Raw genomic sequence first — 23,466 nt, forward strand, 5'->3', positions numbered from 1 at the left:
TTCCCTGCACAAACAAGTGTCCGATAAAATCAAGTGTGCACTGCGCAACGCCATCTGTGGCAAGGTCCACCTAACCACAGATACGTGGACCAGTAAGCACGGCCAGGGACGCTATATCTCCCTAACTGCACACTGGGTAAATGTAGTGGCGGCTGGGCCCCAGGCGGAGAGCTATTTGGCGCACGTCCTTCCGCCGCCAAGGATCGCAGGGCAACATTCTTTGCCTCCTGTCTCCTCCTCCTCCTACTCAGCTTCCTCCTCCTCTTCTTCCACCTGCTCATCCAGTCAGCCACACACCTTCACCACCAACTTCAGCACAGCACGGGGTAAACGTCAGCAGGCCATTCTGAAACTCATATGTTTGGGGGACAGGCCCCACACCGCACAGGAGTTGTGGTGGGGTATAGAACAACAGACCGACGAGTGGTTGCTGCCGGTGAGCCTCAAGCCCGGCCTGGTGGTGTGCGATAATGGGCGAAATCTCGTTGCAGCTCTGGGACTAGCCGGTTTGACGCACATCCCTTGCCTGGCGCATGTGCTGAATTTGGTGGTGCAGAAGTTCATTCGCAACTACCCCAACATGTCAGAGCTGCTGCATAAAGTGCGGGCCGTCTGTTCGCGCTTCCGGCGTTCACACCCTGCTGCTGCTTGCCTGTCTGCGCTACAGCGTAACTTCGGCCTTCCCGCTCACCGCCTCATATGCGACGTGCCCACCAGGTGGAACTCCACCTTGCATATGCTGGACAGACTGTGCGAGCAGCAGCAGGCCATAGTGGAGTTTCAGCTGCAGCACGCACGGGTCAGTCGCACTGTGGATCAGACCCACTTCACCACCAATGACTGGGCCTCCATGCGAGACCTGTGTGCCCTGTTGCGCTGTTTCGAGTACTCCACCAACATGGCCAGTGGCGATGACGCCGTTATCAGCGTTACAATACCACTTCTATGTCTCCTTGAGAAAACACTTAGGGCGATGATGGAAGAGGAGGTGGCCCAGGAGGAAGAGGAGGAAGAGGGGTCATTTTTAGCACTTTCAGGCCAGTCTCTTCGAAGTGACTCAGAGGGAGGTTTTTTGCAACAGCAGAGGCCAGGTACAAATGTGGCCAGACAGGGCCCACTACTGGAGGACGAGGAGGATGAGGATGAGGAGGAGGCGGAGGAGGATGAGGATGAAGCATGTTCACAGCGGGGTGGCACCCAAAGCAGCTCGGGCCCATCACTGGTGCGTGGCTGGGGGGAAACACAGGACGATGACGATACGCCTCCCACAGAGGACAGCTTGTCCTTACCTCTGGGCAGCCTGGCACACATGAGCGACTACATGCTGCAGTGCTTGCGCAACGACAGCAGAGTTGCCCACATTTTAACGTGTGAGGACTACTGGGTTGCCACCCTGCTGGATCCCCGGTACAAAGACAATGTGCCCATCTTACTTCCTACACTGGAGCGTGATAGGAAGATGCGCGAGTACAAGCGCACGTTGGTAGACGCGCTACTGAGAGCATTCCCAAATGTCACAGGGGAACCAGTGGAAGCCCAAGGCGAAGGCAGAGGAGGAGCAAGAGGTTGCCAACGCAGCTGTGTCACGCCCAGCTCCTCTGAGGGCAGGGTTAGCATGGCAGAGATGTGGAAAAGTTTTGTCAACACGCCACAGCTAAGTGCACCACCACCTGATTCGGAACGTGTTAGCAGGAGGCAACATTTCACTAACATGGTGGAACAGTACCTGTGCACACCCCTCCACGTACTGACTGATGGTTCGGCCCCATTCAACTTCTGGGTCTCCAAATTGTCCACCTGGCCAGAGCTAGCCTTTTATGCCTTGGAGGTGCTGGCCTGCCCGGCGGCCAGCGTTTTGTCTGAACGTGTATTCAGCACGGCAGGGGGCGTCATTACAGACAAACGCAGCCGCCTGTCTACAGCCAATGTGGACAAGCTGACGTTCATAAAAATGAACCAGGCATGGATCCCACAGGACCTGTCCATCCCTTGTGCAGATTAGATATTAACTACCTCCCCTTAACAATATATTATTCTACTCCAGGGCACTTCCTCATTCAATACTATTTTTAATTTCATTTTACCATTATATTGCGGGGCAACCCAAAGTTGAATGAACCTCTCCTCTGTCTGGGTGCCGGGGCCTAAATGTGTGACAGTGGCCTGTTCCAGTGGTGGGTGACGTGAAGCCTGATTCTCTGCTATGACATGAATACAGATTCTGCGCTGACATAAGGCCAGATTCTCTGTTACGGGACCTCTCTCCTCTGCCTGGGTGCCTGGGCCTAAATGTGTGACAGTGGCCTGTTCCAGTGGTGGGTGACGTGAAGCCTGATTCTCTGCTATGACATGAATACAGATTCTGCGCTGACATAAGGCCAGATTCTCTGTTACGGGACCGCTCTCCTCTGTCTGGGTGCCGGGGCCTAAATGTGTGACAGTGGCCTGTTCCAGTGGTGGGTGACGTGAAGCTTGATTCTCTGCTATGACATGAATACAGATTCTGCGCTGACATAAGGCCAGATTCTTTGTTACGGAACCTCTCTCCTCTGCCTGGGTGCCTGGGCCTAAATGTGTGACAGTGGCCTGTTCCAGTGGTGGGTGACGTGAAGCCTGATTCTCTGCTATGACATGAATACAGATTCTGCGCTGACATAAGGCCAGATTCTCTGTTACGGGACCGCTCTCCTCTGTCTGCGTGCCGGGGCCTAAATGTGTGACAGTGGCCTGTTCCAGTGGTGGGTGACGTGAAGCCTGATTCTCTGCTATGACATGAATACAGATTCTGCGCTGACATAAGGCCAGATTCTCTGTTACGGGACCGCTCTCCTCTGCCTGGGTGCCTGGGCCTAAATGTGTGACAGTGGCCTGTTCCAGTGGTGGCTGACGTGAAGCCTGATTCTCTGCTATGACATGAAGACAGATTCTGCGCTGACATAAGGCCAGATTCTCTGTTACGGGACCGCTCTCCTCTGTCTGGGTGCTGGGGCCTAAATGTGTGACAGTGGCCTGTTCCAGTGGTGGGTGACGTGAAGCCTGATTCTCTGCTATGACATGAATACAGATTCTGCGCTGACATAAGGCCAGATTCTCTGTTACGGGACCTCTCTCCTCTGCCTGGGTGCCTGGGCCTAAATGTGTGACAGTGGCCTGTTCCAGTGGTGGGTGACGTGATGCCTGATTCTCTGCTATGACATGAAGACAGATTCTGCGCTGACATAAGGCCAGATTCTCTGTTACGGGACCGCTCTCCTCTGTCTGGGTGCCGGGGCCTAAATGTGTGACAGTGGCCTGTTCCAGTGGTGGGTGACGTGAAGCCTGATTCTCTGCTATGACATGAAGACAAATTCTGTGCTGACATAGGGCCAGATTCTCTGTTACGGGACCGCTCTCCTCTGTCTGGGTGCCGGGGCCTAAATGTGTGACAGTGGCCTGTTCCAGTGGTGGGTGACGTGAAGCCTGATTCTCTGCTATGACATGAAGACTGATTCTGCGCTGACATGAAGCCAGATTCTCTGCTATGGCATGAAGAGACTGATTCTCTGCTGACATGAAGCCAGATTCTTTGCTATGGCATGAAGAGACTGATTCTCTGCTGACGTGAAGCCAGATTCTCTGCTATGGGACCTCTGTCCAATTGATATTGGTTCATTTTTATTTTTTTAATTTTAATTAATTCATTTCCCTATCCACATTTGTTTGCAGGGGATTTACCTACATGTTGCTGCCTTTTGCAGCCTTCTAGCTCTTTCCTGGGCTGTTTTACAGCCTTTTTAGTGCCCAAAAGTTCGGGTCCCCATTGACTTCAATGGGGTTCGGGTTCGGGATGAAGTTCGGATCGGGTTCGGATCCCGAACCCGAACATTTCCGGGAAGTTCGGCCGAACTTCTCGAACCCGAACATCCAGGTGTTCGCTCAACTCTAATTGTGAGCACCTATGGTGTTATTTAAATTGAGTCTGATAATAATTGTAACACAGGAGTGGAAGCGCGGCATTTAACCCAGCCATCCCATATCTTAAGAAATCTGGTGTGAGCTCTCAGTTCCCACGCTGATAGCTCCTCCATATGGTAAATATGGTTAACTTTGTGAAGCCACTGTGAAAGGGTGGGAGAACTCGGTTGGTTCCAATGTTGAGGGATCAATAATTTGGCTGCAGCTGTGAGGTGCTGGAAAAGTGTCCTGTTGTTCGGTGGTACATTACCCAGTCGAATGTTGAGGAATATGGAGGCTAGAGTTGGGTCTTGTGTTAGGGTGCATATCTTTTTTATGTAGCTGAGTACCTGGGTCCAAAATGGTTTGATTACTGGACAATCCCACCACATGTGAATATATGTGCCTCTCGATCTTTTACATTTCCAGCATGTGTCTGAATTTAGGCATGTCATCTGCTTGAGTCTCACAGGCGTTCGGTACCATCTAGTGACTATCTTATATGAGTTTTCTTGGAGTCGGGTACATCTAGAGATACCATGAGATTTGATATATATTTGTTTGGTCTCTGCAGTGGACCAGGTGGTATCTAGATCTTTTTCCCAATCGCCCAGGTCAATGTATCCCTTTCATAACATAGAATGTATAACTCACCTTCAATTTTAGTGGGAACAGTGTTGTTGGTCTCCCTTTTTTGCTAAGGCATCAAAGTCTCCATGTTCCCTCCCATTTTGTGCCAGTATATATGGCCCCCATAGTGCTTCCCCTCTTCTCCATAGTGGCCCCCATAGTGCTTCCCCCTCTTCTCCATAGTGCCCCCCATATTTTGGCAGTATATAGGGCCCCCATAGTGCTTCCCCTCTTCTCCATAGTGGCTCCCATAGTGCTTCCCCTCTTCTCCATAGTACCAATCCATATTGTGCCAGTATATAGGGCCCTCATTGTGCTTCCCTTCTTCTCCATAGTGGCTCCCATAGTGCTTCCCTTCTTCTCCATAGTACCAATCCATATTGTGCCAGTATATAGGGCCCCCACCCCCTTCTTGCCACAGTATACTATAAATAATAAAAACAGTAAACACATATACTTACCTTATGCTGCTGTCAGTGATGCGATGCAGGCCTCTTCCGGCCTGTGTCTCTCTCTGTACGGCTTAGGCGGCGCGTCGAGCCGCCTGCACCAGCCTCTGGTAGGCTACAGGCCTAGTGCCTGTAGCCTATCAGAGGAACGGGCAAGGGAGATGCCTCTCCCCTGCTCCTCCACACCATTCATCTGTATCGCTGTCCTGAGGACGGCGATACAGATGAATATGGAGATGAGCGCTTCCACAATGGAAGCGCTCATCTCCACTCCTGCTGCCTCCGGGCAGAAAGGGCCCTCCTCCGGTGCTGGGCCCTGCTGACAGCGCCCCCCCCCCCTTCTGTCCTCCTCGCCCGGCTGTGCAGAAGCATGGAATCCGGAAGCCTCAAGCCTCAATCGCCACCCTAACTTCACCCCGGCTCCGTCACTTCCCATCGCAGTCGCATAAGCAGCTCTGCGGGCCGGATAAAAAGGTCCACTGGGCCATAGTTTGCCCATCACTGATCTAATCTGATGCATCAGGAATTGGTGGTTGGAAATCCTGTCTGATCCACGCCTGATTCATCTTGAGAAAGCGAATATAAATCACAGCAAAGATTTTCATGATAAATTTAGATTTCTTTTATTTTTCAGAAGCATAATGACCAATAATAATCAATATTAATCAATAAAAAATCTATAAAAATGGACCCCTAAAAACCTGGTATATAACAAAGTATAATGTACCCCTTGGCCTAAATGAAATAAAAACCGAGGCCATATTTGCACCAACAATGACTTACCAGTGCCGCTTTTAGGAAATTTAGAAAACTGATGTAGTAGTACACCAAGAGAAAGTGGCACTGTATCGTGCCTATAAAGAAGTGGTGTGCAAAGTAGGGGCTTGTGGTCCTCTTAAATAGGGAAAATAATTTATTCCCATAAGGGGCGCACTGACAGGTGTCCTCCAGGAGTCCTCCGTCCTCCGTCCGAGTCTGGAACGCATAGTGGCAGGAAGTGCGTTCCATTAACAGGAAATTGGACGGAACTGCAGTGGATCGCAGTTTAGAGCGCATGGAAGCCAGAGATGCATTCCATAGACAGAAAGTAACTATAGAATAAGAAATAGAAAGAGGGACATAGCGCAACTACAAAAAACGAGAATATATAGATTGAAATAGCAAGTGAAGAAATAGATGTAGATAAATGAGATAACTACAGTAGATAAAAGAAAAGAAAAAGAAAATTATAAAGGATACTCAAATGCGGCATCGGGTCCCAGTAGTGTTCAAGGGGCCTGCAATGGAATAAGAAATAAACTGTTAAGAGTCCATATCAGAGTTCTGAATTGACATCATTACAAATCACTCAAGATATTTCAATGTTAAAGGTGGTTCAGGTCATCATACAGGAAAAAAGAAGAAAGGGGGGGGTCAGAGGAAATTCTGTATTTCATATTCCCTATTCATACCCTTGGGAGTAAGGCTTTGAAAAGCGTGGATCCAAAAGGCTTCTCGCAGTTTAAGGGTTTTGGATCTATTACCCCCTCTGCGTGGTGGTGGAATTTGCTCAATTACCTGGAATTTAAGCTATGTTATGGTGTGTTTGGCTTCATGGAAATCTGAAGGAATTGGTAGAAGTAAGTTCTGCTTTCTTATTGTTGATTTGTGTTGGAAAATTTTTTCTCTGACTTTTTGGGAGGTCTTCCCCACATATACTAGGCCACAAGAGCATTTAATTAGATAAACTACTTAATTGGAGTCACACGTAAAACGCCTCAAATCTCTATCGATTTCCCAGTGTGTGGGTGGAATATAGTGGGGCCTTTCTGTATGTTAGAACATTGGAATTGAGAACTACGAATTGAAGAAATGCAACAACGGTTTAGAGAACGTAGTTATCGAGCACACATACTCAAACCACCTTCCCTCAACACACGCAAACCTGCATCTGCTAATAAACGTATTCCCTTTGTCCACACGTTCCATCAAGTGCACACAAGGTTCTGAATATCATTCGAAGCCACTGGTCACTTTTGAAAAAAGCGTATCCACAAGTTGAGGAATTCTGTAACCCCATATTACTTGTTAAGCGCAGGCCAAAAAATCTACGTGATCTATTGGTGAGAGCAGATATTGGTTCAGCCAATCGTTTACCTAAACAGGTATTTCTAAAAACACAAAAGAAAGGCACTTTTCCGTGTCTTCATTGTTTCCATTGTTCTAACATACAGAAAGGCCCTTGTCACGGATGTAGTAGGGGAGAACACCAAAAGACAACAAGAAGGAAGGGATAAGACACTAGGTCTCACCGCTAGGGAAGGAAAAGAGTCACCACCTATAAAACCCTGCTCCTGGCCATAACTCCTATTCGTATGGGCACCTCTCGATGGTAGAGATGCCCATACACAGGAACCTAGAAAACCCTGGTGGCCCTCGGATGCCCTAAAGGTAATGACAGGGCAGAGACAACCCACTCCTTCCCTGGTGAAGGAACCAGCGTCTCGCTGAGGCCTAGTAAACAACAAAGGCGGGGGGGATACAAAAACACCACACGCGGAACACTTAACTTCTGTGGAAGATGGATGATAGATGATGGATGAAAAGGACTTCAACAAGAACCACACTCCAGCTCTTCCAAAACCAAATGAAGCTATCCCAAGCAAGGAGTAATGGGTAAAGTCAGACTAAATAGGGCGAGAAAATGTACCAAACTGTGGATGGAACCCATATGCCCCAAAAACGGCGACTTATCAGTGGATTTCTGTCTACGGTTATTTATAGCAAACTCACCTAACGACAAAAATCAAGACCACTCTTCATGATTCTCTGAAACAAAACATCTCAAGTAAGTCTCCAGATTCTGATTAGTGCGCTCCGTCTGTCCGTTCGACTGAGGATGAAAAGCCAAAGAAAAGGACAATTGTACACCCAGACGAGTACAGAACGCTTTCCAGAATCTGGAAACAAACTGAGTCCCTCTATCGGACACCAAATCAGTGGGAATGCCATGTAGTTTCATGATGTTGTCGACAAACACCTGTGCAAGAGTTTTATCATTGGGTAGACTACGTAATGCAATAAAGTGTGCCATTTTACTAAAACGATCTACAACCACCAGAATCACGTTTTTTCCTGAAGAATCCGGTAAATCCGTGATAAAATCCATGGACAAATTAGTCCAAGGTCTGGGAGGGATGGGCAATAGAAGCAGAGATCCGGAAGGCCGAGTATGTGTCACCTTAGCACGTGCACAGGTACCACAGGCTGACACATAGTCCTCAACACACTAACGGAACCCCGGCCACCAAAATCTGCGAGAGATGAGATCGACAGTCGATCTGCTCCCAGGGTGCCCAGCAAGCACCGTACAGTGATGTTCCTCAAACACCTTGTGACGTAATTCGGAGGGAACAAACAATTTCCCCGGAGGACAAGAGTCCGGAGCATCCTCCTGTGCCTCCAACACCCTTGCCTCGAGATCAGGATAAAGAGCGGATATGACTACCCCTTCAGATAAAATGGGACTAGGGTCATTAGACTCACCCCCCCAGGAAAGCTACGCGACAAAGCGTCCGCCTTGACGTTCTTAACCCCAGGGCGGTAAGTGACGATGAAGTTAAATCTGGTGAAAAACAATGACCATCTGGCCTGCCTTGGGTTCAGTCGCTTAGCCGACTCCAGGTAGGCCAGATTTTTGTGATCCGTAATTACCGTAATAGGGTGAATTGCTCCTTCCAACCAATGCCGCCATTCCTCGAACGCCAACTTAATGGCCATCAATTCCCTATTCCCCACATCATAATTCCTTTCAGCAGTAAGAGAGTTTTTTTAGAGAAAAATGCACATGGGCGCCATTTACTAGGTGAAGGACCCTGTGTCAAGATTGCTCCTACCCCTACCTCGGACGCACCAACTTCAACAATAAATGGCTGAGTCACGTCCGGTTGCACCAGAATAGGGGCCGAAGCAAAACATTCTTTCACAGCAGAAAAGGCCTGTAATGCCGCATCAGACCAGACAGAAATAGCCGCACCCTTCCTAGTCATGTTTGTTAAAGGTTTAACCACCTATGAATAGTTCAAGATAAATTTACGGTAGTAGTTGGTAAACCCCAAAAACCGCATAAGCGCTTTCAGATTTTCGGGTCGATCCCAGTCCAACACGGCACGGACCTTCTCGGGATCCATACCAAAACCTGAGGATGAGAGCAGGTAACCCAGAAATTGCACTTCCTGTAAAGCAAATACACACTTTTCCATCTTAGCATACAACCTATTCTCTCTTAGGATCTGTAACACTTGTCTCACATCATCCTGATTAGTATAGAATAAATTAGTATGTCATCAAGGTATACAACAACAAACCTCCCCACCAGATGATTAAAGATGTAATTGACAAAGTGTTGAAAAACTGCAGGAGCATTGGTTAACCCAAAGGGCATGACCAGGTTTTCAAAATGACCCTCAGGGGTATTAACCTCTTCAGGACACATGACGTTACGGCATGTTGTCCTGGTACTTAAGGACACATGACGTACCGGTACATTATGTGTATTTCCGATCACCGCCCCCCATTGAGCAGGCACCTTGGCTAAATCCGTGTCGGTGATCGCTGCAAACCGCAGGTCAATTCAAACCTGCGGTTTGTGGCTTTACCTGCGGTTTGCATCGGCGATCGGCGGTGCCATCGGGTCCCCATGCGGCTGTAGGGGGAACCCGATGGCATGGAAGGCAGGGCGATGCCTAAGGAAGGCATTGCGCTGCCTTTCGGTGACGAGCCTGTGAGATCCAGCCCCCTGGATCTCACAGGCTGGAAGCTGTATGAGTAATACACACAGTATTACTCATACACCCAATGCATTCCAATACAGAAGTATTGGAAAGCATTGTAAAAAAAGTTAAAAAAATAAAGTTTCCCCCCCCAAAAATTAAAGGTTTCAAGTAAAAATAAACAAAAACGTCATTTATCCCAAATAAAGTTAAAAAAAATGGGTAAAAAATAGGGGGGAAAAAAAAGTTTACATATTAGGTATCGCCGCGTCTGTATCGACCGGCTATATAAACATATCACATGACCTAACCCCTCAGATGAACACCGTAAAAAATAAAAAATTAAAACTGTGCTAAATTAACCATTTTTTTGTCACCTTACATCACAAAAAATGTAATAGCAAGCGACCAAAAAGTCATATGCACCCCAAAATAGTGCCAATCATACTGTCATCTCATCCCACAAAAAATTAGACCCTACCTAAGATAATCGCCCGAAAAATGAAAAAACTATGGCTCTCAGACTATGGAGACACTAAAACATGATTTTTTTTGTTTCAAAAATGAAATCATTGTGTAAAACTTACATATATAAAAAAAATTGTATACATATTAGGTATCTCCGCGTCCGAGACAACCTGCTCTATAAAAATACCACATGATCTAACCTGTCAGATGAATGTTGTAAAAAAAACGGTTCCAAAAAAGCTATTTCTTGTTACCTTGCCTAACAAAAAGTGTAATATAGAGCAACCAAAAATCATATGTACCCTAAACTAGTACCAATAAAATTTCCAGCCTATGCCGTAGTTTCTAAAATGGGGTCACTTTTTTGGAGTTTCTATTCTAGGGGTGCATCAGGGGGGCTTCAAATGGGACATGGTGTCCAAAAAAACTGTCTAGCAAAATCTGCCTTCCAAAAACCGTATGGCATTCCTTTCTTTCTGCGCCCTGCCGTGTGCCCATACAGCAGTTCACGACCACATATGGGGTGTTTCTGTAAACTACAGAATTAGAGCCATAAATATTGAGTTTTGTTTGGCTGTTAACCCTTGCTTTGTAACTGGAAAAAAAAAATATTAAAATGGAAAATCTGCCAAAAAAGTGAAATTTTGAAATTATATCTCTATTTCTCTAATTCTTGTGGAACACCTAAAGGGTTAACAACGTTTGTAAAATCAGTTTTGAATACCTTGAGGGGTGTAGTTTCTAGAATGGGGTCATTTTTGGGTGGTTTCTATCATGTAAGCTTCACAAAGTGACTTCAGACCTGAACTGGTCCTTAAAAAGTTGGTTTTTGAAGATTTACTTCTAAATTTCTAAGCCTTGTAACGTCCCCCAAAAATAAAATGTCATTCCCAAAATGATCCTAGCATGAAGAAAACATATGGGAAATGTAAAGTAATAACTATTTTTGTAGGTATTAATATGTATTATAGAAGTAGAGAAATTAAAACTTGGAAATTTGCAAATTTGGTATTTTTTTATAAATAAAAATGATTTTTTTTTACTCCATTTTACCAGTATCATGAAGTACAATATGTGACGAAAAACTATCTCAGAATGGCCTGGATAAGTCAAAGCGTTTTAAAGTTATCACCACATAAAGTGACACTGGTCAGATTTGCAATAAATGGCCTGGTCCTGAAGGTGAAAATGAGCCCGGTCCTTAAGGGGTTAATGTAACACGCCCCTATACGGTTTCACCAGAAATAGCTGCAACATTGCAGTGCGTATATATTTTTCTTTTATTACTGTAATACGCCACTAAACGCATTTCACAGAAATAACTGCAACAGTGAAGTGCGTATATTTTTCTTTTTTTAATGAAATACACCACTATAAGCTTTCAACAGAAATAACTGCAGAAGTGACCTGAGAATATATATTTCTTGTTGGAATGAAATAGGCCACTATACAGTTTAACCATAAAACATTTAAATAGCGAAGTGTGTATATATATTTTTTGGTCGTACTGAAATACGCCCCTATACGCTTTCTCCAGAAATAACCTGAGAATATATATTTCTTGTTGGAATGAAATAGGCCACTAACGCTTTAACCAGAAAACAATTAAATAGTGAAGTGCGTATACCGTATATGTCGGCGTATAAGACTGGGCGTATAAGACGACCCCCAACTTTTCCATTTAAAATATTGGGTTTGGGCTATCCTCGCCGTATAAGACTACCCCTGAATGCCCAGCCCTCCCTGTCTTCAAGACGATCTTCTCCAGTCCAGGGAACTGACTGGGATCTGTGGATGGCACTGTTATGGAAGGGGGATCAGTGGATGACACTGCTATGGGGGGGATCTATGGATGACACTATATAGCATCTTATGCTATATGTGTCATCCACAGATCCACCCCATGACAGTGCCATCCACAGATCCCCCTCCCCCTAAACAGTGCCATCCACAGATCCCCCCTAAACAGTGCCATCCACAGATCCCCCCCTAAACAGTGCCATCCACAGATCTACCTACCCATAACAGTGTCATCCACAGATCACCCCCATGACAGTGCCATCCACAGATCTCCCTCCCCATAACAGTGCCATCCACAGATCCCCCCATGACAGTGCCATCCACAGATCCCCCTCCCATAACAGTGTCATCCACAGATCCCCCCATGACAGTGCCATCCACAGATCCCCCTCCCCATAACAGTGCCATCCACAGACCCCCCTCCAAATAGTGCCATCCACAAATCCCCCCCTAAACACTGCCATCCACAGATCTCCCTCCCATGACAGTGCCATCCACAGATCCCCTCCCCGACGCCCAGAGGAGTATACATTTATTAACTGTAATCTGTAAACTTTAACTTTAAATGAGCGCTCATGTCTTTACTATTGTACCTTACTCTCAGCTCTGGTAATAGGCAGTGCGGGCGGCGCTCACTCACTGACGTCACGCGCCTGCGCTGCCTAGTGGAAGGAGCAGGCACGTAACGTCAGACGTCAGTGAGTGAGCGCCGCCCGCACTGCCTGTTAGCGGAGCTGAGAGTAAGGTACAATAGTAAAGACATGAGCGCTCATTTAAAGTTAAAGTTACAGATTACAGTTAATAAAAGTAGTGAGCGGTGGGGCCCTGTATATTCTAACACCCAGGCAAGCGTCCCCGTCACCATGGGAACGCCTGGGGGTTAGAATATACCATCGGATCTGAGTATACCCGGCGTATAAGACACCCCCGACTTTTGAAAATAAATTTTAGTGTTAGAAAGTCGTCTTATACGCCGGCATATACGGTATATATTTTTCTGGTAGTAATAAAATATGCCTCTATACGCTTTCTCCAGAAATAACTGCAACAGTGCAGTGCGTATATTTTTCTTTTTTTAATGAAATACACCACTATAAGCTTTCAACAGAAATAACTGCAGAAATAACCTGAGAATATATATTTCTTGTTGGAATGAAATAGGCCACTATACTTTAACCAGAAAACAATTAAATAGTGAAGTGTGTAAATATTTTTTTGGTAGTTCTGAAAATAAGTGCATATATATTTGTCCTTTTTTTACTGAAATATCCCCCTATATGCTTTCAACAGAAATAACTGCAACAGTGCAGTACGTAAATATTTTTCTTTTTTTTATGTAATAGGCCCCTATATGCTTTTACCAGAAATAACTGCAACAGTGCAGTGTGTTTATATAATTTTTTTTTTTGCTGTAATACGCCCCTATACGCTTTCACCAGATATAACTGCAACTGTACAGTTTGTATCTATTTTTTTTCATTGTAATATGCCCCTATACGCTTTGACCAGAAATAACTGCAACAATGCAGTGCGTATATATTTTTCTTGTTGTACTGAAATACGCCCCTATACGCTTTCAACAGAAATAACTGCAGAAGTGTTTTGCTTATATATTTTTATTGTCGTACTGAATAAGATACTAAGATATAAGCCACTAAAGGCTTTCTAACATAACACTTGCAGCCCAATATAAAAAAACTGGAATGACAGAGCTGTCTAATGACTATTTGGATTCCCAAATAATCATTCCCTGCACTTGTAAATTACTTTCCCATTAATGTCCCTAGCGCCTTATGACGTCTCTTCCTGCACTAAAATGCTGTGAAATGATTCCTCCCTATTCTTTCCCTGCACATATAAATCCTTTTTTCAGTTTTTTTTTAAACATAGAGGTTTTTTGAATAGCAGGATGACATGGAGGTGACTTTGGAGTCTGACACTGTGCTGTGGAGCCAGGGGTCACAGCTTCCTCCTGGTTCTCCTCCTTGCAGCCTCAAATCCTTTCTGACTTCACTGCCCCTTTCTAGTGAAGTGCCTTCCTTTTTCCTAAGAAGTGGCACGAAAACCCCACCATGCCCTATGGCAGTTAGTCAAGAGTCTCCCTGTTGACAACTTGTGTTAGAGCCATCACCGTTTGGCTGCCCTGAGGAGTAAGTTTGGGAGAAGGATGGGGACCCCATGCATAGCTGTGTTGATGGTGGTGGTAATAGTGGCATCTGTAGCTATGGCATTAGTGGTGGGGGTAGTGACAGTAGCATTCGGGGAAAAATAAGATCAGGGGAGGGCGTCCCATGAGCCCACCATTATATCTCACAGTCTAATAAAAGCAGCAGGAAGAGTGAGGACTCCAGTGACGATTGTGTGCTGGACAGGAACTGGAAACAAGAGCAGAGGCAATATACATCCCAAAGAACAGCCAAGGCCACATCTGCTTTGGGAGAATGATGTTTTTTTCCCCCACAAGGTGGGCATACAAAACCATAGCCATGTGAAAGATATCCAGGATTAAAATAAGCCTTGGCTTTTCATACACAGTCATAGGTTCCAAAGGTCTATTGCAAGACATCAGGCGGAATCACCAGATCCTTTGGGAAAATACAACAAGTCCAACATTCCAAATCAAAACAAATCTGTCCTCCTTCTGGTCCTCTTTGTGGCAGCCAACCCACGTCCCCAAGCATTTATGGTATCTTTGTTATCATCATCATCAATTTCTTTGTATCCTGCTAAGATTCCTCCTTGTCCATGGCTCCATTGTAAGACATCTACAGGGTGGGCCATTTATATGGATACACCTTAATAAAATGGGAATGGTTGGTGATATTAACTTCCTGTTTGTGGCACATTAGTATATGTGAGGGGGGAAACTTTTCAAGATGGGTGGTGACCATGGCGGCCATTTTGAAGTCGGCCATTTTGAATCCAAATTTGTTTTTTCAAAAGGAAGAGGGTCATGTGACACATCAACCTTATTGGGAATTTCACACGAAAAACAATGGTGTGCTTGGTTTTAACGTAACTTTATTCTTTCATGAGTTATTTACAAGTTTCTGTCCACTTATAAAATGTGTTCAATGTACTGTCCATTGTGTTGGATTGTCAATGCAACCCTCTTCTCCCACTCTTCACACACTGATAGCAACACTGCAGGAGAAATGCTAGCACAGGCTTCCAGTATCCGTAGTTTCAGGTGCTGCACATCTCGTATCTTCACAGCATAGACAATTGCCTTCAGATGACCCCAAAGATAAAAGTCTAAGGGGGTCAGATCGGGAGACCTTGGGGGCCATTCAACTGGCCCACGACGACCAATCCACTTTCCAGGAAACTGTTCATCTAGGAATGCTCAGACCTGACACCCATAATGTGGTGGTGCACCATCTTGCTGGAAAAACTCAGGGAACGTGCCAGCTTCAGTGCATAAAGAGGGAAACACATCATCATGTAGCAATTTTGCATATCCAGTGGCCTTGAGGTTTCTATTGATGAAGAATGGCCCCACTATCTTTGTACCCCATATACCACACCATACCATCAATTTTTTTGTTCCAACAGTCTTGGAGGGATCTATCCAATGTGGGTTAGTGTCAGACCAATAGCGGTGGTTTTGTTTGTTAACTTCACCATTCACATAAAAGTTTGCCTCATCACTGAACAAAATCTTCTGCGTAAACTGAGGGTCCTGTTCCAATTTTTGTTTTGTTTTGTATATGTGAGGGGGGAAACTTTTCAAGATGGGTGGTGACAATGGCGGCCATTTTGAAGTCGGCCATTTTGAATCCAACTTTTGTTTTTTCAATAGGAAGAGGGTCATGTGACACATCAAACTTATTGGGAATTTCACACGAAAAACAATGTTGTGCTTGGTTTTAACGTAAATTTATTCTTTCATGAGTTATTTACAAGTTTCTCTTTGTTTTACAGCCATTGACATGTCGCGAGGTTAACATGTGAGGAGCGGATAGAAATTGTGTTGATGTCTGGTGAACGCAGTAATCGGGTCATTGCAGCAGATTTCAATGCAAGACACCCTACGAGACCACCCATCTCCCATGCTACAGTTAGCAAACTGCTTGCTAAGTTTCATGAAACTGGTTCAGTGTTGGATTTGCCAAAATGTGGACGCATGAAATCTGTCTCTAATGAAGAAACATCAGTGGCTGTCCTAGCTTCATTCAGCAAGAGCCCACAACGTAGCACTCGCCGCATGTCACTGGAGAGTGGCATTAGTCGAACATCCCTTCGGCAGATATTAGCTACTCACAAATGGCATCCTTACAAACTCCAGCTACTGCAGCATCTCAACGAGGATGTTCCAGATCGGCGCACTGAATTTGCAGAATGGGCAAAACAAAAATTGGAACAGGACCCTCAGTTTACGCAGAAGATGAGGCAAACTTTTATGTGAATGGTGAAGTTAACAAACAAAACCACTGCTATTGGTCTGACACTAATCCACATTGGATAGATCCCTCCAAGACTGTTGGAACAAAAAAATTGATGGTATGGTGTGGTATATGGGGTACAAAGATAGTGGGGCCATTCTTCATCAATGGAAACCTCAAGGCCACTGGATATGCAAAATTGCTACATGATGATGTGTTTCCCTCTTTATGCACTGAAGCTGGCACGTTCCCTGAGTTTTTCCAGCAAGATGGTGCACCACCACATTATGGGTGTCAGGTCCGAGCATTCCTAGATGAACAGTTTCCTGGAAAGTGGATTGGTCGTCGTGGGCCAGTTGAATGGCCCCCAAGGTCTCCCGATCTGACCCCCTTAGACTTTTATCTTTGGGGTCATCTGAAGGCAATTGTCTATGCTGTGAAGATACGAGATGTGCAGCACCTGAAACTACGGATACTGGAAGCCTGTGCTAGCATTTCTCCTGCAGTGTTGCTATCAGTGTGTGAAGAGTGGGAGAAGAGGGTTGCATTGACAATCCAACACAATGGGCAGTACATTGAACACATTTTATAAGTGGTCAGAAACTTGTAAATAACTCATGAAAGAATAAAGTTACGTTAAAACCAAGCACACCATTGTTTTTCGTGTGAAATTCCCAATAAGTTTGATGTGTCACATGACCCTCTTCCTATTGAAAAAACAAAAGTTGGATTCAAAATGGCCGACTTCAAAATGGCCGCCATGGTCATCACCCATCTTGAAAAGTTTCCCCCCTCACATATACTAATGTGCCATAAACAGGAAGTTAATATCACCAACCATTCCCATTTTATTAAGGTGTATCCATATAAATGGCACACGAAAAAACTTTTCTCCACTAGCAATTAAAGGGGTTGTCTTTATCATTTAGAGAAAGTTAAGACAAGCCACTTACTATTGTATTCTTATTATCCGTATTACTTCCTTTTCTGGTTTCATTCATTTTCCCATCACATTATGCACTGCTCGTTTCCATGGTTACGACCGCCTTGCAATCCATCAGCAGTGGTCGTGCTTGCACACTATATGAAAAAGTGTCAGCCTCTCTGGTGGCCTGGACCATGGGAGCTCACATAGGCTGGTGCTTTTTACTATAGTGTGCAAGCACAGCCACCATTGATGGATTGCAGGATGGTCGTAACTAGTGATGGACGAACATCAAATGTTCGCGAACCGCGCGTTCGCAGCGGACCCTATTGTCTTTAATGGCAGGCGAACCTGAAAAACCTTCAGGTAATATTTGCAGCCACCAAATACTTACTAGAAGGGCACAAATAGTCCCTCAACATGGACAGTGACATACCAGAGGGGGATCAATGGCAAAAATTCCCACAAAAAATGTGTATTTTAATCAGGGGCCATTTTTATGCATCTTAAAGGAAAACTCTCTTAAATGTACCCTGCTGGAGCCTAGAAAATTTTTATTTTAGGCCACAGGAGTACAGGCCCCAAAAATTAGGAATTCACCTGACAGAAAAGAACTTTTGATTATGTGGCTGGAGGCAGGGACGGCTCCAGGTTCATGTGGGCCCTTATGCGATAAATCCCAATGGGCCCCCTTGAGTCATTTTTGTACATTTACATGTCCCTCTGTGGCTCCCACACGGTATAATGACCACCAGTGGCCCCTATACAGTATTATGACCACTAGTTGCCCTTCACACAGTATAATGACCCCCAATGCCCCCAAACACAGTATAATGACCCCCAGTGGCCCCACAGACAGTATAATGACCCCACAGTGGCCCTCCATTCAGAATAATAACTCCCAGTTGCCCCTCACTCAGAATAATGACCCCTAGTGGCCGCCACACTGAGGGTTATACTGTATGGAGAGGGCACTTGGGGTAATTATACTGTATGGTGGTCACTGGGGGTCAATATATTGAATGGGGGCTCTAATGGTCATCATACGGAATCGAGGGTCATTGGGGATCATTATACTAAATGGGGAACACTGAGGGTTATTATACTGTGCAAGGGACCCTCACAGTGTAATAAGCCCGCAGTGGCCCCCTCACATACCTATCATTGATTGAGCGCAGGGGAGCCAGCGGTCCTGTCATTCACTAACCGCAGCTCCCTGCGATCATTCTTTCCTGCAGCGAGATACACATCATGACGTCACTGCTAAATACTGATAAAGGGGTTTGATATACCTGTTTCCACCAAATTTTGATTGAGGCCTGCAATATACCTACGTCCACAAAATAAGGTTTAAGGGGTTTGATATACCTGTTTTCAACAAATATTGTTTGAAGGGTGCGATATACCTGTTTCCACAAAATACTGATAAAGGGGTTTGATATTCCTGCATCCACCAAATATTGATTGAGGCATGTAATATACCTGCTTCCACAAAATACTAATAAAGGGGTTTGATATACCTGTTTCCACCAAATTACTGATTGAGGCCTGCGATATACCTGCTTCCAAAAAATACCGATTAATGGGTTCGATGTACCTGTTTCCACCAAATATTAATTGAGGCCTACAATATACCTGCTTCCATAAAATACTGATTAAGGGGTTTGATATACCTGTTTCCACAAAATATTGATTGAGGCCTACGAGATACCTGCTTCCACAAAATACTGAATAAGAAGTTCGATATACATTTTTCCACCAAATATTGATTGAGGCCTGCGATAAACCTGCTTCCACAAAATACTGATTAAGGGGTTTAATATTCCTGCTTCCACAAAATACTGATTGAGGGCTACAACATACCTGCTTCAACAAAATTCTAAATAAAGGGGTTTGATATACCTACTTCCACCAAATATTAATTGAGGGCTGCAATATACCTGCTTCCACAAAATACTGATTAAGGGGTTCGATATACCTGTTTCCACCAAATATTGATTGAGGCCTGCGAGATACCTGCTTCCACAAAATACTGAATAAGAAGTTCGATATACGGGGGCGTGGCCTGACCGAGCTAGATGGCGGCTGCTTGTTAGCAGAGCTCTCGCCACCAGCACCCATCTAAACCTCATTCTTAGCGCTATCCTGACCTCGGTATGAAGATCCAGTCGAAGGACTGCATGCAGACTGCACCGGGACGCAGAGAGGACCCGAACTCCAGCCTAGAGATGGATAGATTCCTGAGTAAATCGGCAGCACAGCCGCCGGCGCGGCCTTCCAAGATGGCGCTGAAACCTCCCGGCTCGGCTACAGGAGACCATGCTTCCACCCAGATTCCAGGAGATGACGGAACATCGCACAGTGGCGAAAGGTCAGGTCTTACTAGGGAGATTCTTGAAGAGGCTTTACAGCGAGCCCTTGCCCCTTTAGCCGTGGATCTAGAAACGATCAAAGCGGACGTGCACCATATAGGTGACCGCGTTGAGACGCTTGAGCAGTCGCAGGACGCCATACTCACCTTTAATGCGTCTGTAAAGGATTCCTTGCTCTCGCATGCCAGGGCGATGAATACACTCCTGCTTCAAATGGAAGACCAGGAGAACAGGAATAGAAGAAGGAACATCAGGCTCAGGGGGCTTCCAGAGGCGGAGGATAAAGAAGACCTTTTTCAGGTCATGGACTCCCTCTTTAGTATGCTTCTAGGCCCAGAGCAAGCGTCACATATTACTGTGGAGAGAGTGCATAGAGCATTAAAACCGAAGCCAGCGTCACGAGACAATCCAAGAGATATAATTTGCGGTATTTTAAGCTTCAGAGATACCGAATTAATACTCCAGGCGGCAAGGAAACAAGGGGAAGTGAAGCTCCAAGGGGCCCAAGTTCAAGTCTACCAAGACCTAGCTGCATCCACACTGCAAAAACGGCGCGTATTAAAGCCTCTCACTGATCTACTGCGGTCGTCCAAATTCCCATACAGATGGCTCTTCCCATTTGGGATCTCAATCACGATAGGGAATCGCCGTTACACCGTTCGATCGCCTGAGGACTTACCACCTGTTTGGGAGGCACTCCAACAGCCTCCGATCGAGATTCCCTCCTGGTTACCCGTCCTACCCGCGGAGGATCTACCACCGCTCCCCCAGGCGTCTGGATGGATGAAGCCAAAACCCCAGAGATCCGGGAAGAATAAAAGAGCAAGGCCGCAAGGAGTCCCGGACTAAGGGTTCACTGTTAATGCATCTTTCTTTTTTCTCCCATAGCAGTATAGCATTGTTGGCATAGTGGCGCTGCGTCCCTGTTGGATGTTGGCTACCCTACTTAGGCGTACCTTGCCTATTAAAATGCCCATGGTAGTCAGTACCACTGACATTCTTTAGTATACTAGCATCTTGTCTGGATAGGGGCGCATGCCCAGCTGGGTGGCTAAGGGGCCTATCGCTATGCTCTGCCAGGCTGCTGTGTATTGTGCCTTCCTTATTCAACAAAATGTTGGTCAAGGATAGCTTTATTATGGCTTTATTATAGCTTTATTATAGCTTTACTATAGCTTTATTATAGCTTTATCATAGCTTGGATATAGCTTTGTTATAGCTTTATTATAGCTGAACTATATACTAATGTGCACGAGGTTTAGAAATGGGGTTCTGGGCTGGTTGGGATAAACATGGTTTTCATTCACATGTGCGATTCTCCCCCCCCCCCCCCCCCCCCCCCCCGGCCCAAAAGGCCGTACTTCTTTGCTATTACCTTTAAGTTATTGTTATTGTTTGAATTGGTTCTTTAACCTGTTTGGTACATCCAAGTGGCCTAGTAAGACAAACGACCTAAATATACAAAATGTCACTTCTATGAGATGGCTCCATTAACTCTATGTCTTTCCACCTTCAACGTACATGGTTGTAATAGCCCTAAAAAACGTAGTAGAGTGTTTCAGGTTCTCAGGAGAATTGGTGCGGATATAATACTACTCCAAGAGACCCATTTTTCTCATTCGCATATTCCTAACTTAGAACATAGCCCTTTTAATGTGTGGTATCATGCTACCTCCAGCAGTTCTGCGGCCAGAGGAGTCAGTATAGGCTTTAGGCGGGGCACACCCTTTGCCTTCCAATCCGCAGTAAAGGACCCGGAAGGGAGATACCTATTATTGAAGGGAGAGATAGGACACTTAACTGTCACAATATGTAATCTCTATGCTCCAAACGTGAGGACGGTTGGCTGGATGACAGAAGTGCTGGACAAAATTGGTCCATTTGCTGCGGGTCTATTGTTAGTCGGTGGTGATCTTAATCTAACCCTGAATCCTTTACTTGACTCCTCTGCCCAGAAATCTGCCGTTTCTTTCCGAGCCCTAAAAACAGTCCAGTCACGTCTAAGATCTTTGCACCTTAGTGATGTTTGGAGGTCGGCGCATGGTGACAGGCGTGATTACACATTCTATTCTAATCCTCACAAAACATACCAGAGGTTGGACTACATGTTTGTGCAGGATAAATACCTACCGGCTATTAAGTCCTCCACTCTCCACAACATCACGGTCTCTGACCATGCGCCGGTCTCCCTTGCCATAAATTTACCAGAACTATGTAGTAGGGAGTGGACATGGAGGCTAAATCACACCCTTTTGGATTCGCAGTCTAGGGTTGACTCCATATCACAGAAGTTGCGGTCTTACTTTTCTACCAACACAACGCCCGATATATCCCAGGCAATAATATGGGAGGCACATAAGGCGGTGATTAGGGGAGAATTTATTGCATTGGGGTCCCATATTAGCAAACTAAGAAAGCGTAAAATGTCAGACCTCTTATCTCATATTGCTAGCCTAGAATCATCCCACAAACGTTCTGGTGCACTTAGAGATCTAGAGGAGTTGAAGATAGTAAGACGTGAACTGCAGGAGCTGTTAAACATTAAGGCGTCTAAAGCCTATCTAAAAGTGAAACACAAGCATTACGTCCATGGAAACAGGGGCGGGAAAATAATGACTGCACTTATTAAAAAACGAGAAGACCAGGTTTTCATTAAACGTATGAAGTCACAAGCAGGATTGGTTAAGACTGATTCAAGAGATATATCAAAGATCTTTAGAGATTACTACCATAATCTATACAACCTTAGAGGGGAGGAACAGGAGGAGGTACGGATAGACCGCAAAAGGGAGATTGAGCAATTCCTGGAGACATTAAACCTCCCCACCCTGGATGACGCTTCCAAATTATCACTATTGGCCCCCATTTCATTAGCAGAAGTAAAAAAAGTCCTGAACTCAACTCCATCAAGTAAGAGCCCAGGCCCTGATGGGTTCACAGTGGCCTATTATAAAAAGTTTTTCCCGGATTTAGGCCCACAACTAGTAAATTTTTTCAACGCCCTTTTAAGTGGTTCCCACATAGCCAATCAAGCACTAGAAGCACATATAATTGTATTGCCTAAACCAGGTAAAGATGTCGAGATCCCCTCTAGCTATAGACCAATCTCTCTGCTAAATGCAGATGTCAAGCTATGGGCCAAAGTATTGGCCAATAGGCTATCACCCCTACTCCCAGGGATTGTATCCCCCGAACAATCAGGCTTTGTGGGGGGCAGGGAATGCAGGGACAGCACCTTTAGAGTGCTTCAAGCTCAACAATTCACTTTAAAACAGGGGAAGAAGCTTGTGTTCCTCAGCACTGATGCCAAAAAGGCGTTTGATAGAGTGGCTTGGGATTATATGGAAGCCACTATGCATAAGTTTGGCCTCCCCCCCCCCAATTCGTGGGGGCGGTGCTGTCCCTGTATTCTAACCCCTCCGCAAAAGTACAGGTGAACGGCATCTTGTCACCACCATTTAAAATCTTAAACGGGACACGCCAGGGATGCCCGCTTTCGCCCACCTTATTCATCCTGTGTTTAGAGACTTTTATACAATCTCTGAGGCAAGATCCTGAGATTCAGGGGCTCACAATAGGCAAGGACTTACATACTATCGCCGCGTTTGCAGACGATATGCTTATATTTCTGACCAACCCTGAAAAGGCATTCCCATCCCTCTTACGACAGAAGTTTATGGAGCCCTTTCCAATTTCAAGATTAACCTTTCTAAGTGTACGGCAATGGGTATTAACATTTCTCACTCATCTTTC

Source organism: Bufo bufo, chromosome 3, assembly GCF_905171765.1.
Source record: "Bufo bufo chromosome 3, aBufBuf1.1, whole genome shotgun sequence".
Lineage (NCBI taxonomy): Eukaryota > Metazoa > Chordata > Amphibia > Anura > Bufonidae > Bufo > Bufo bufo.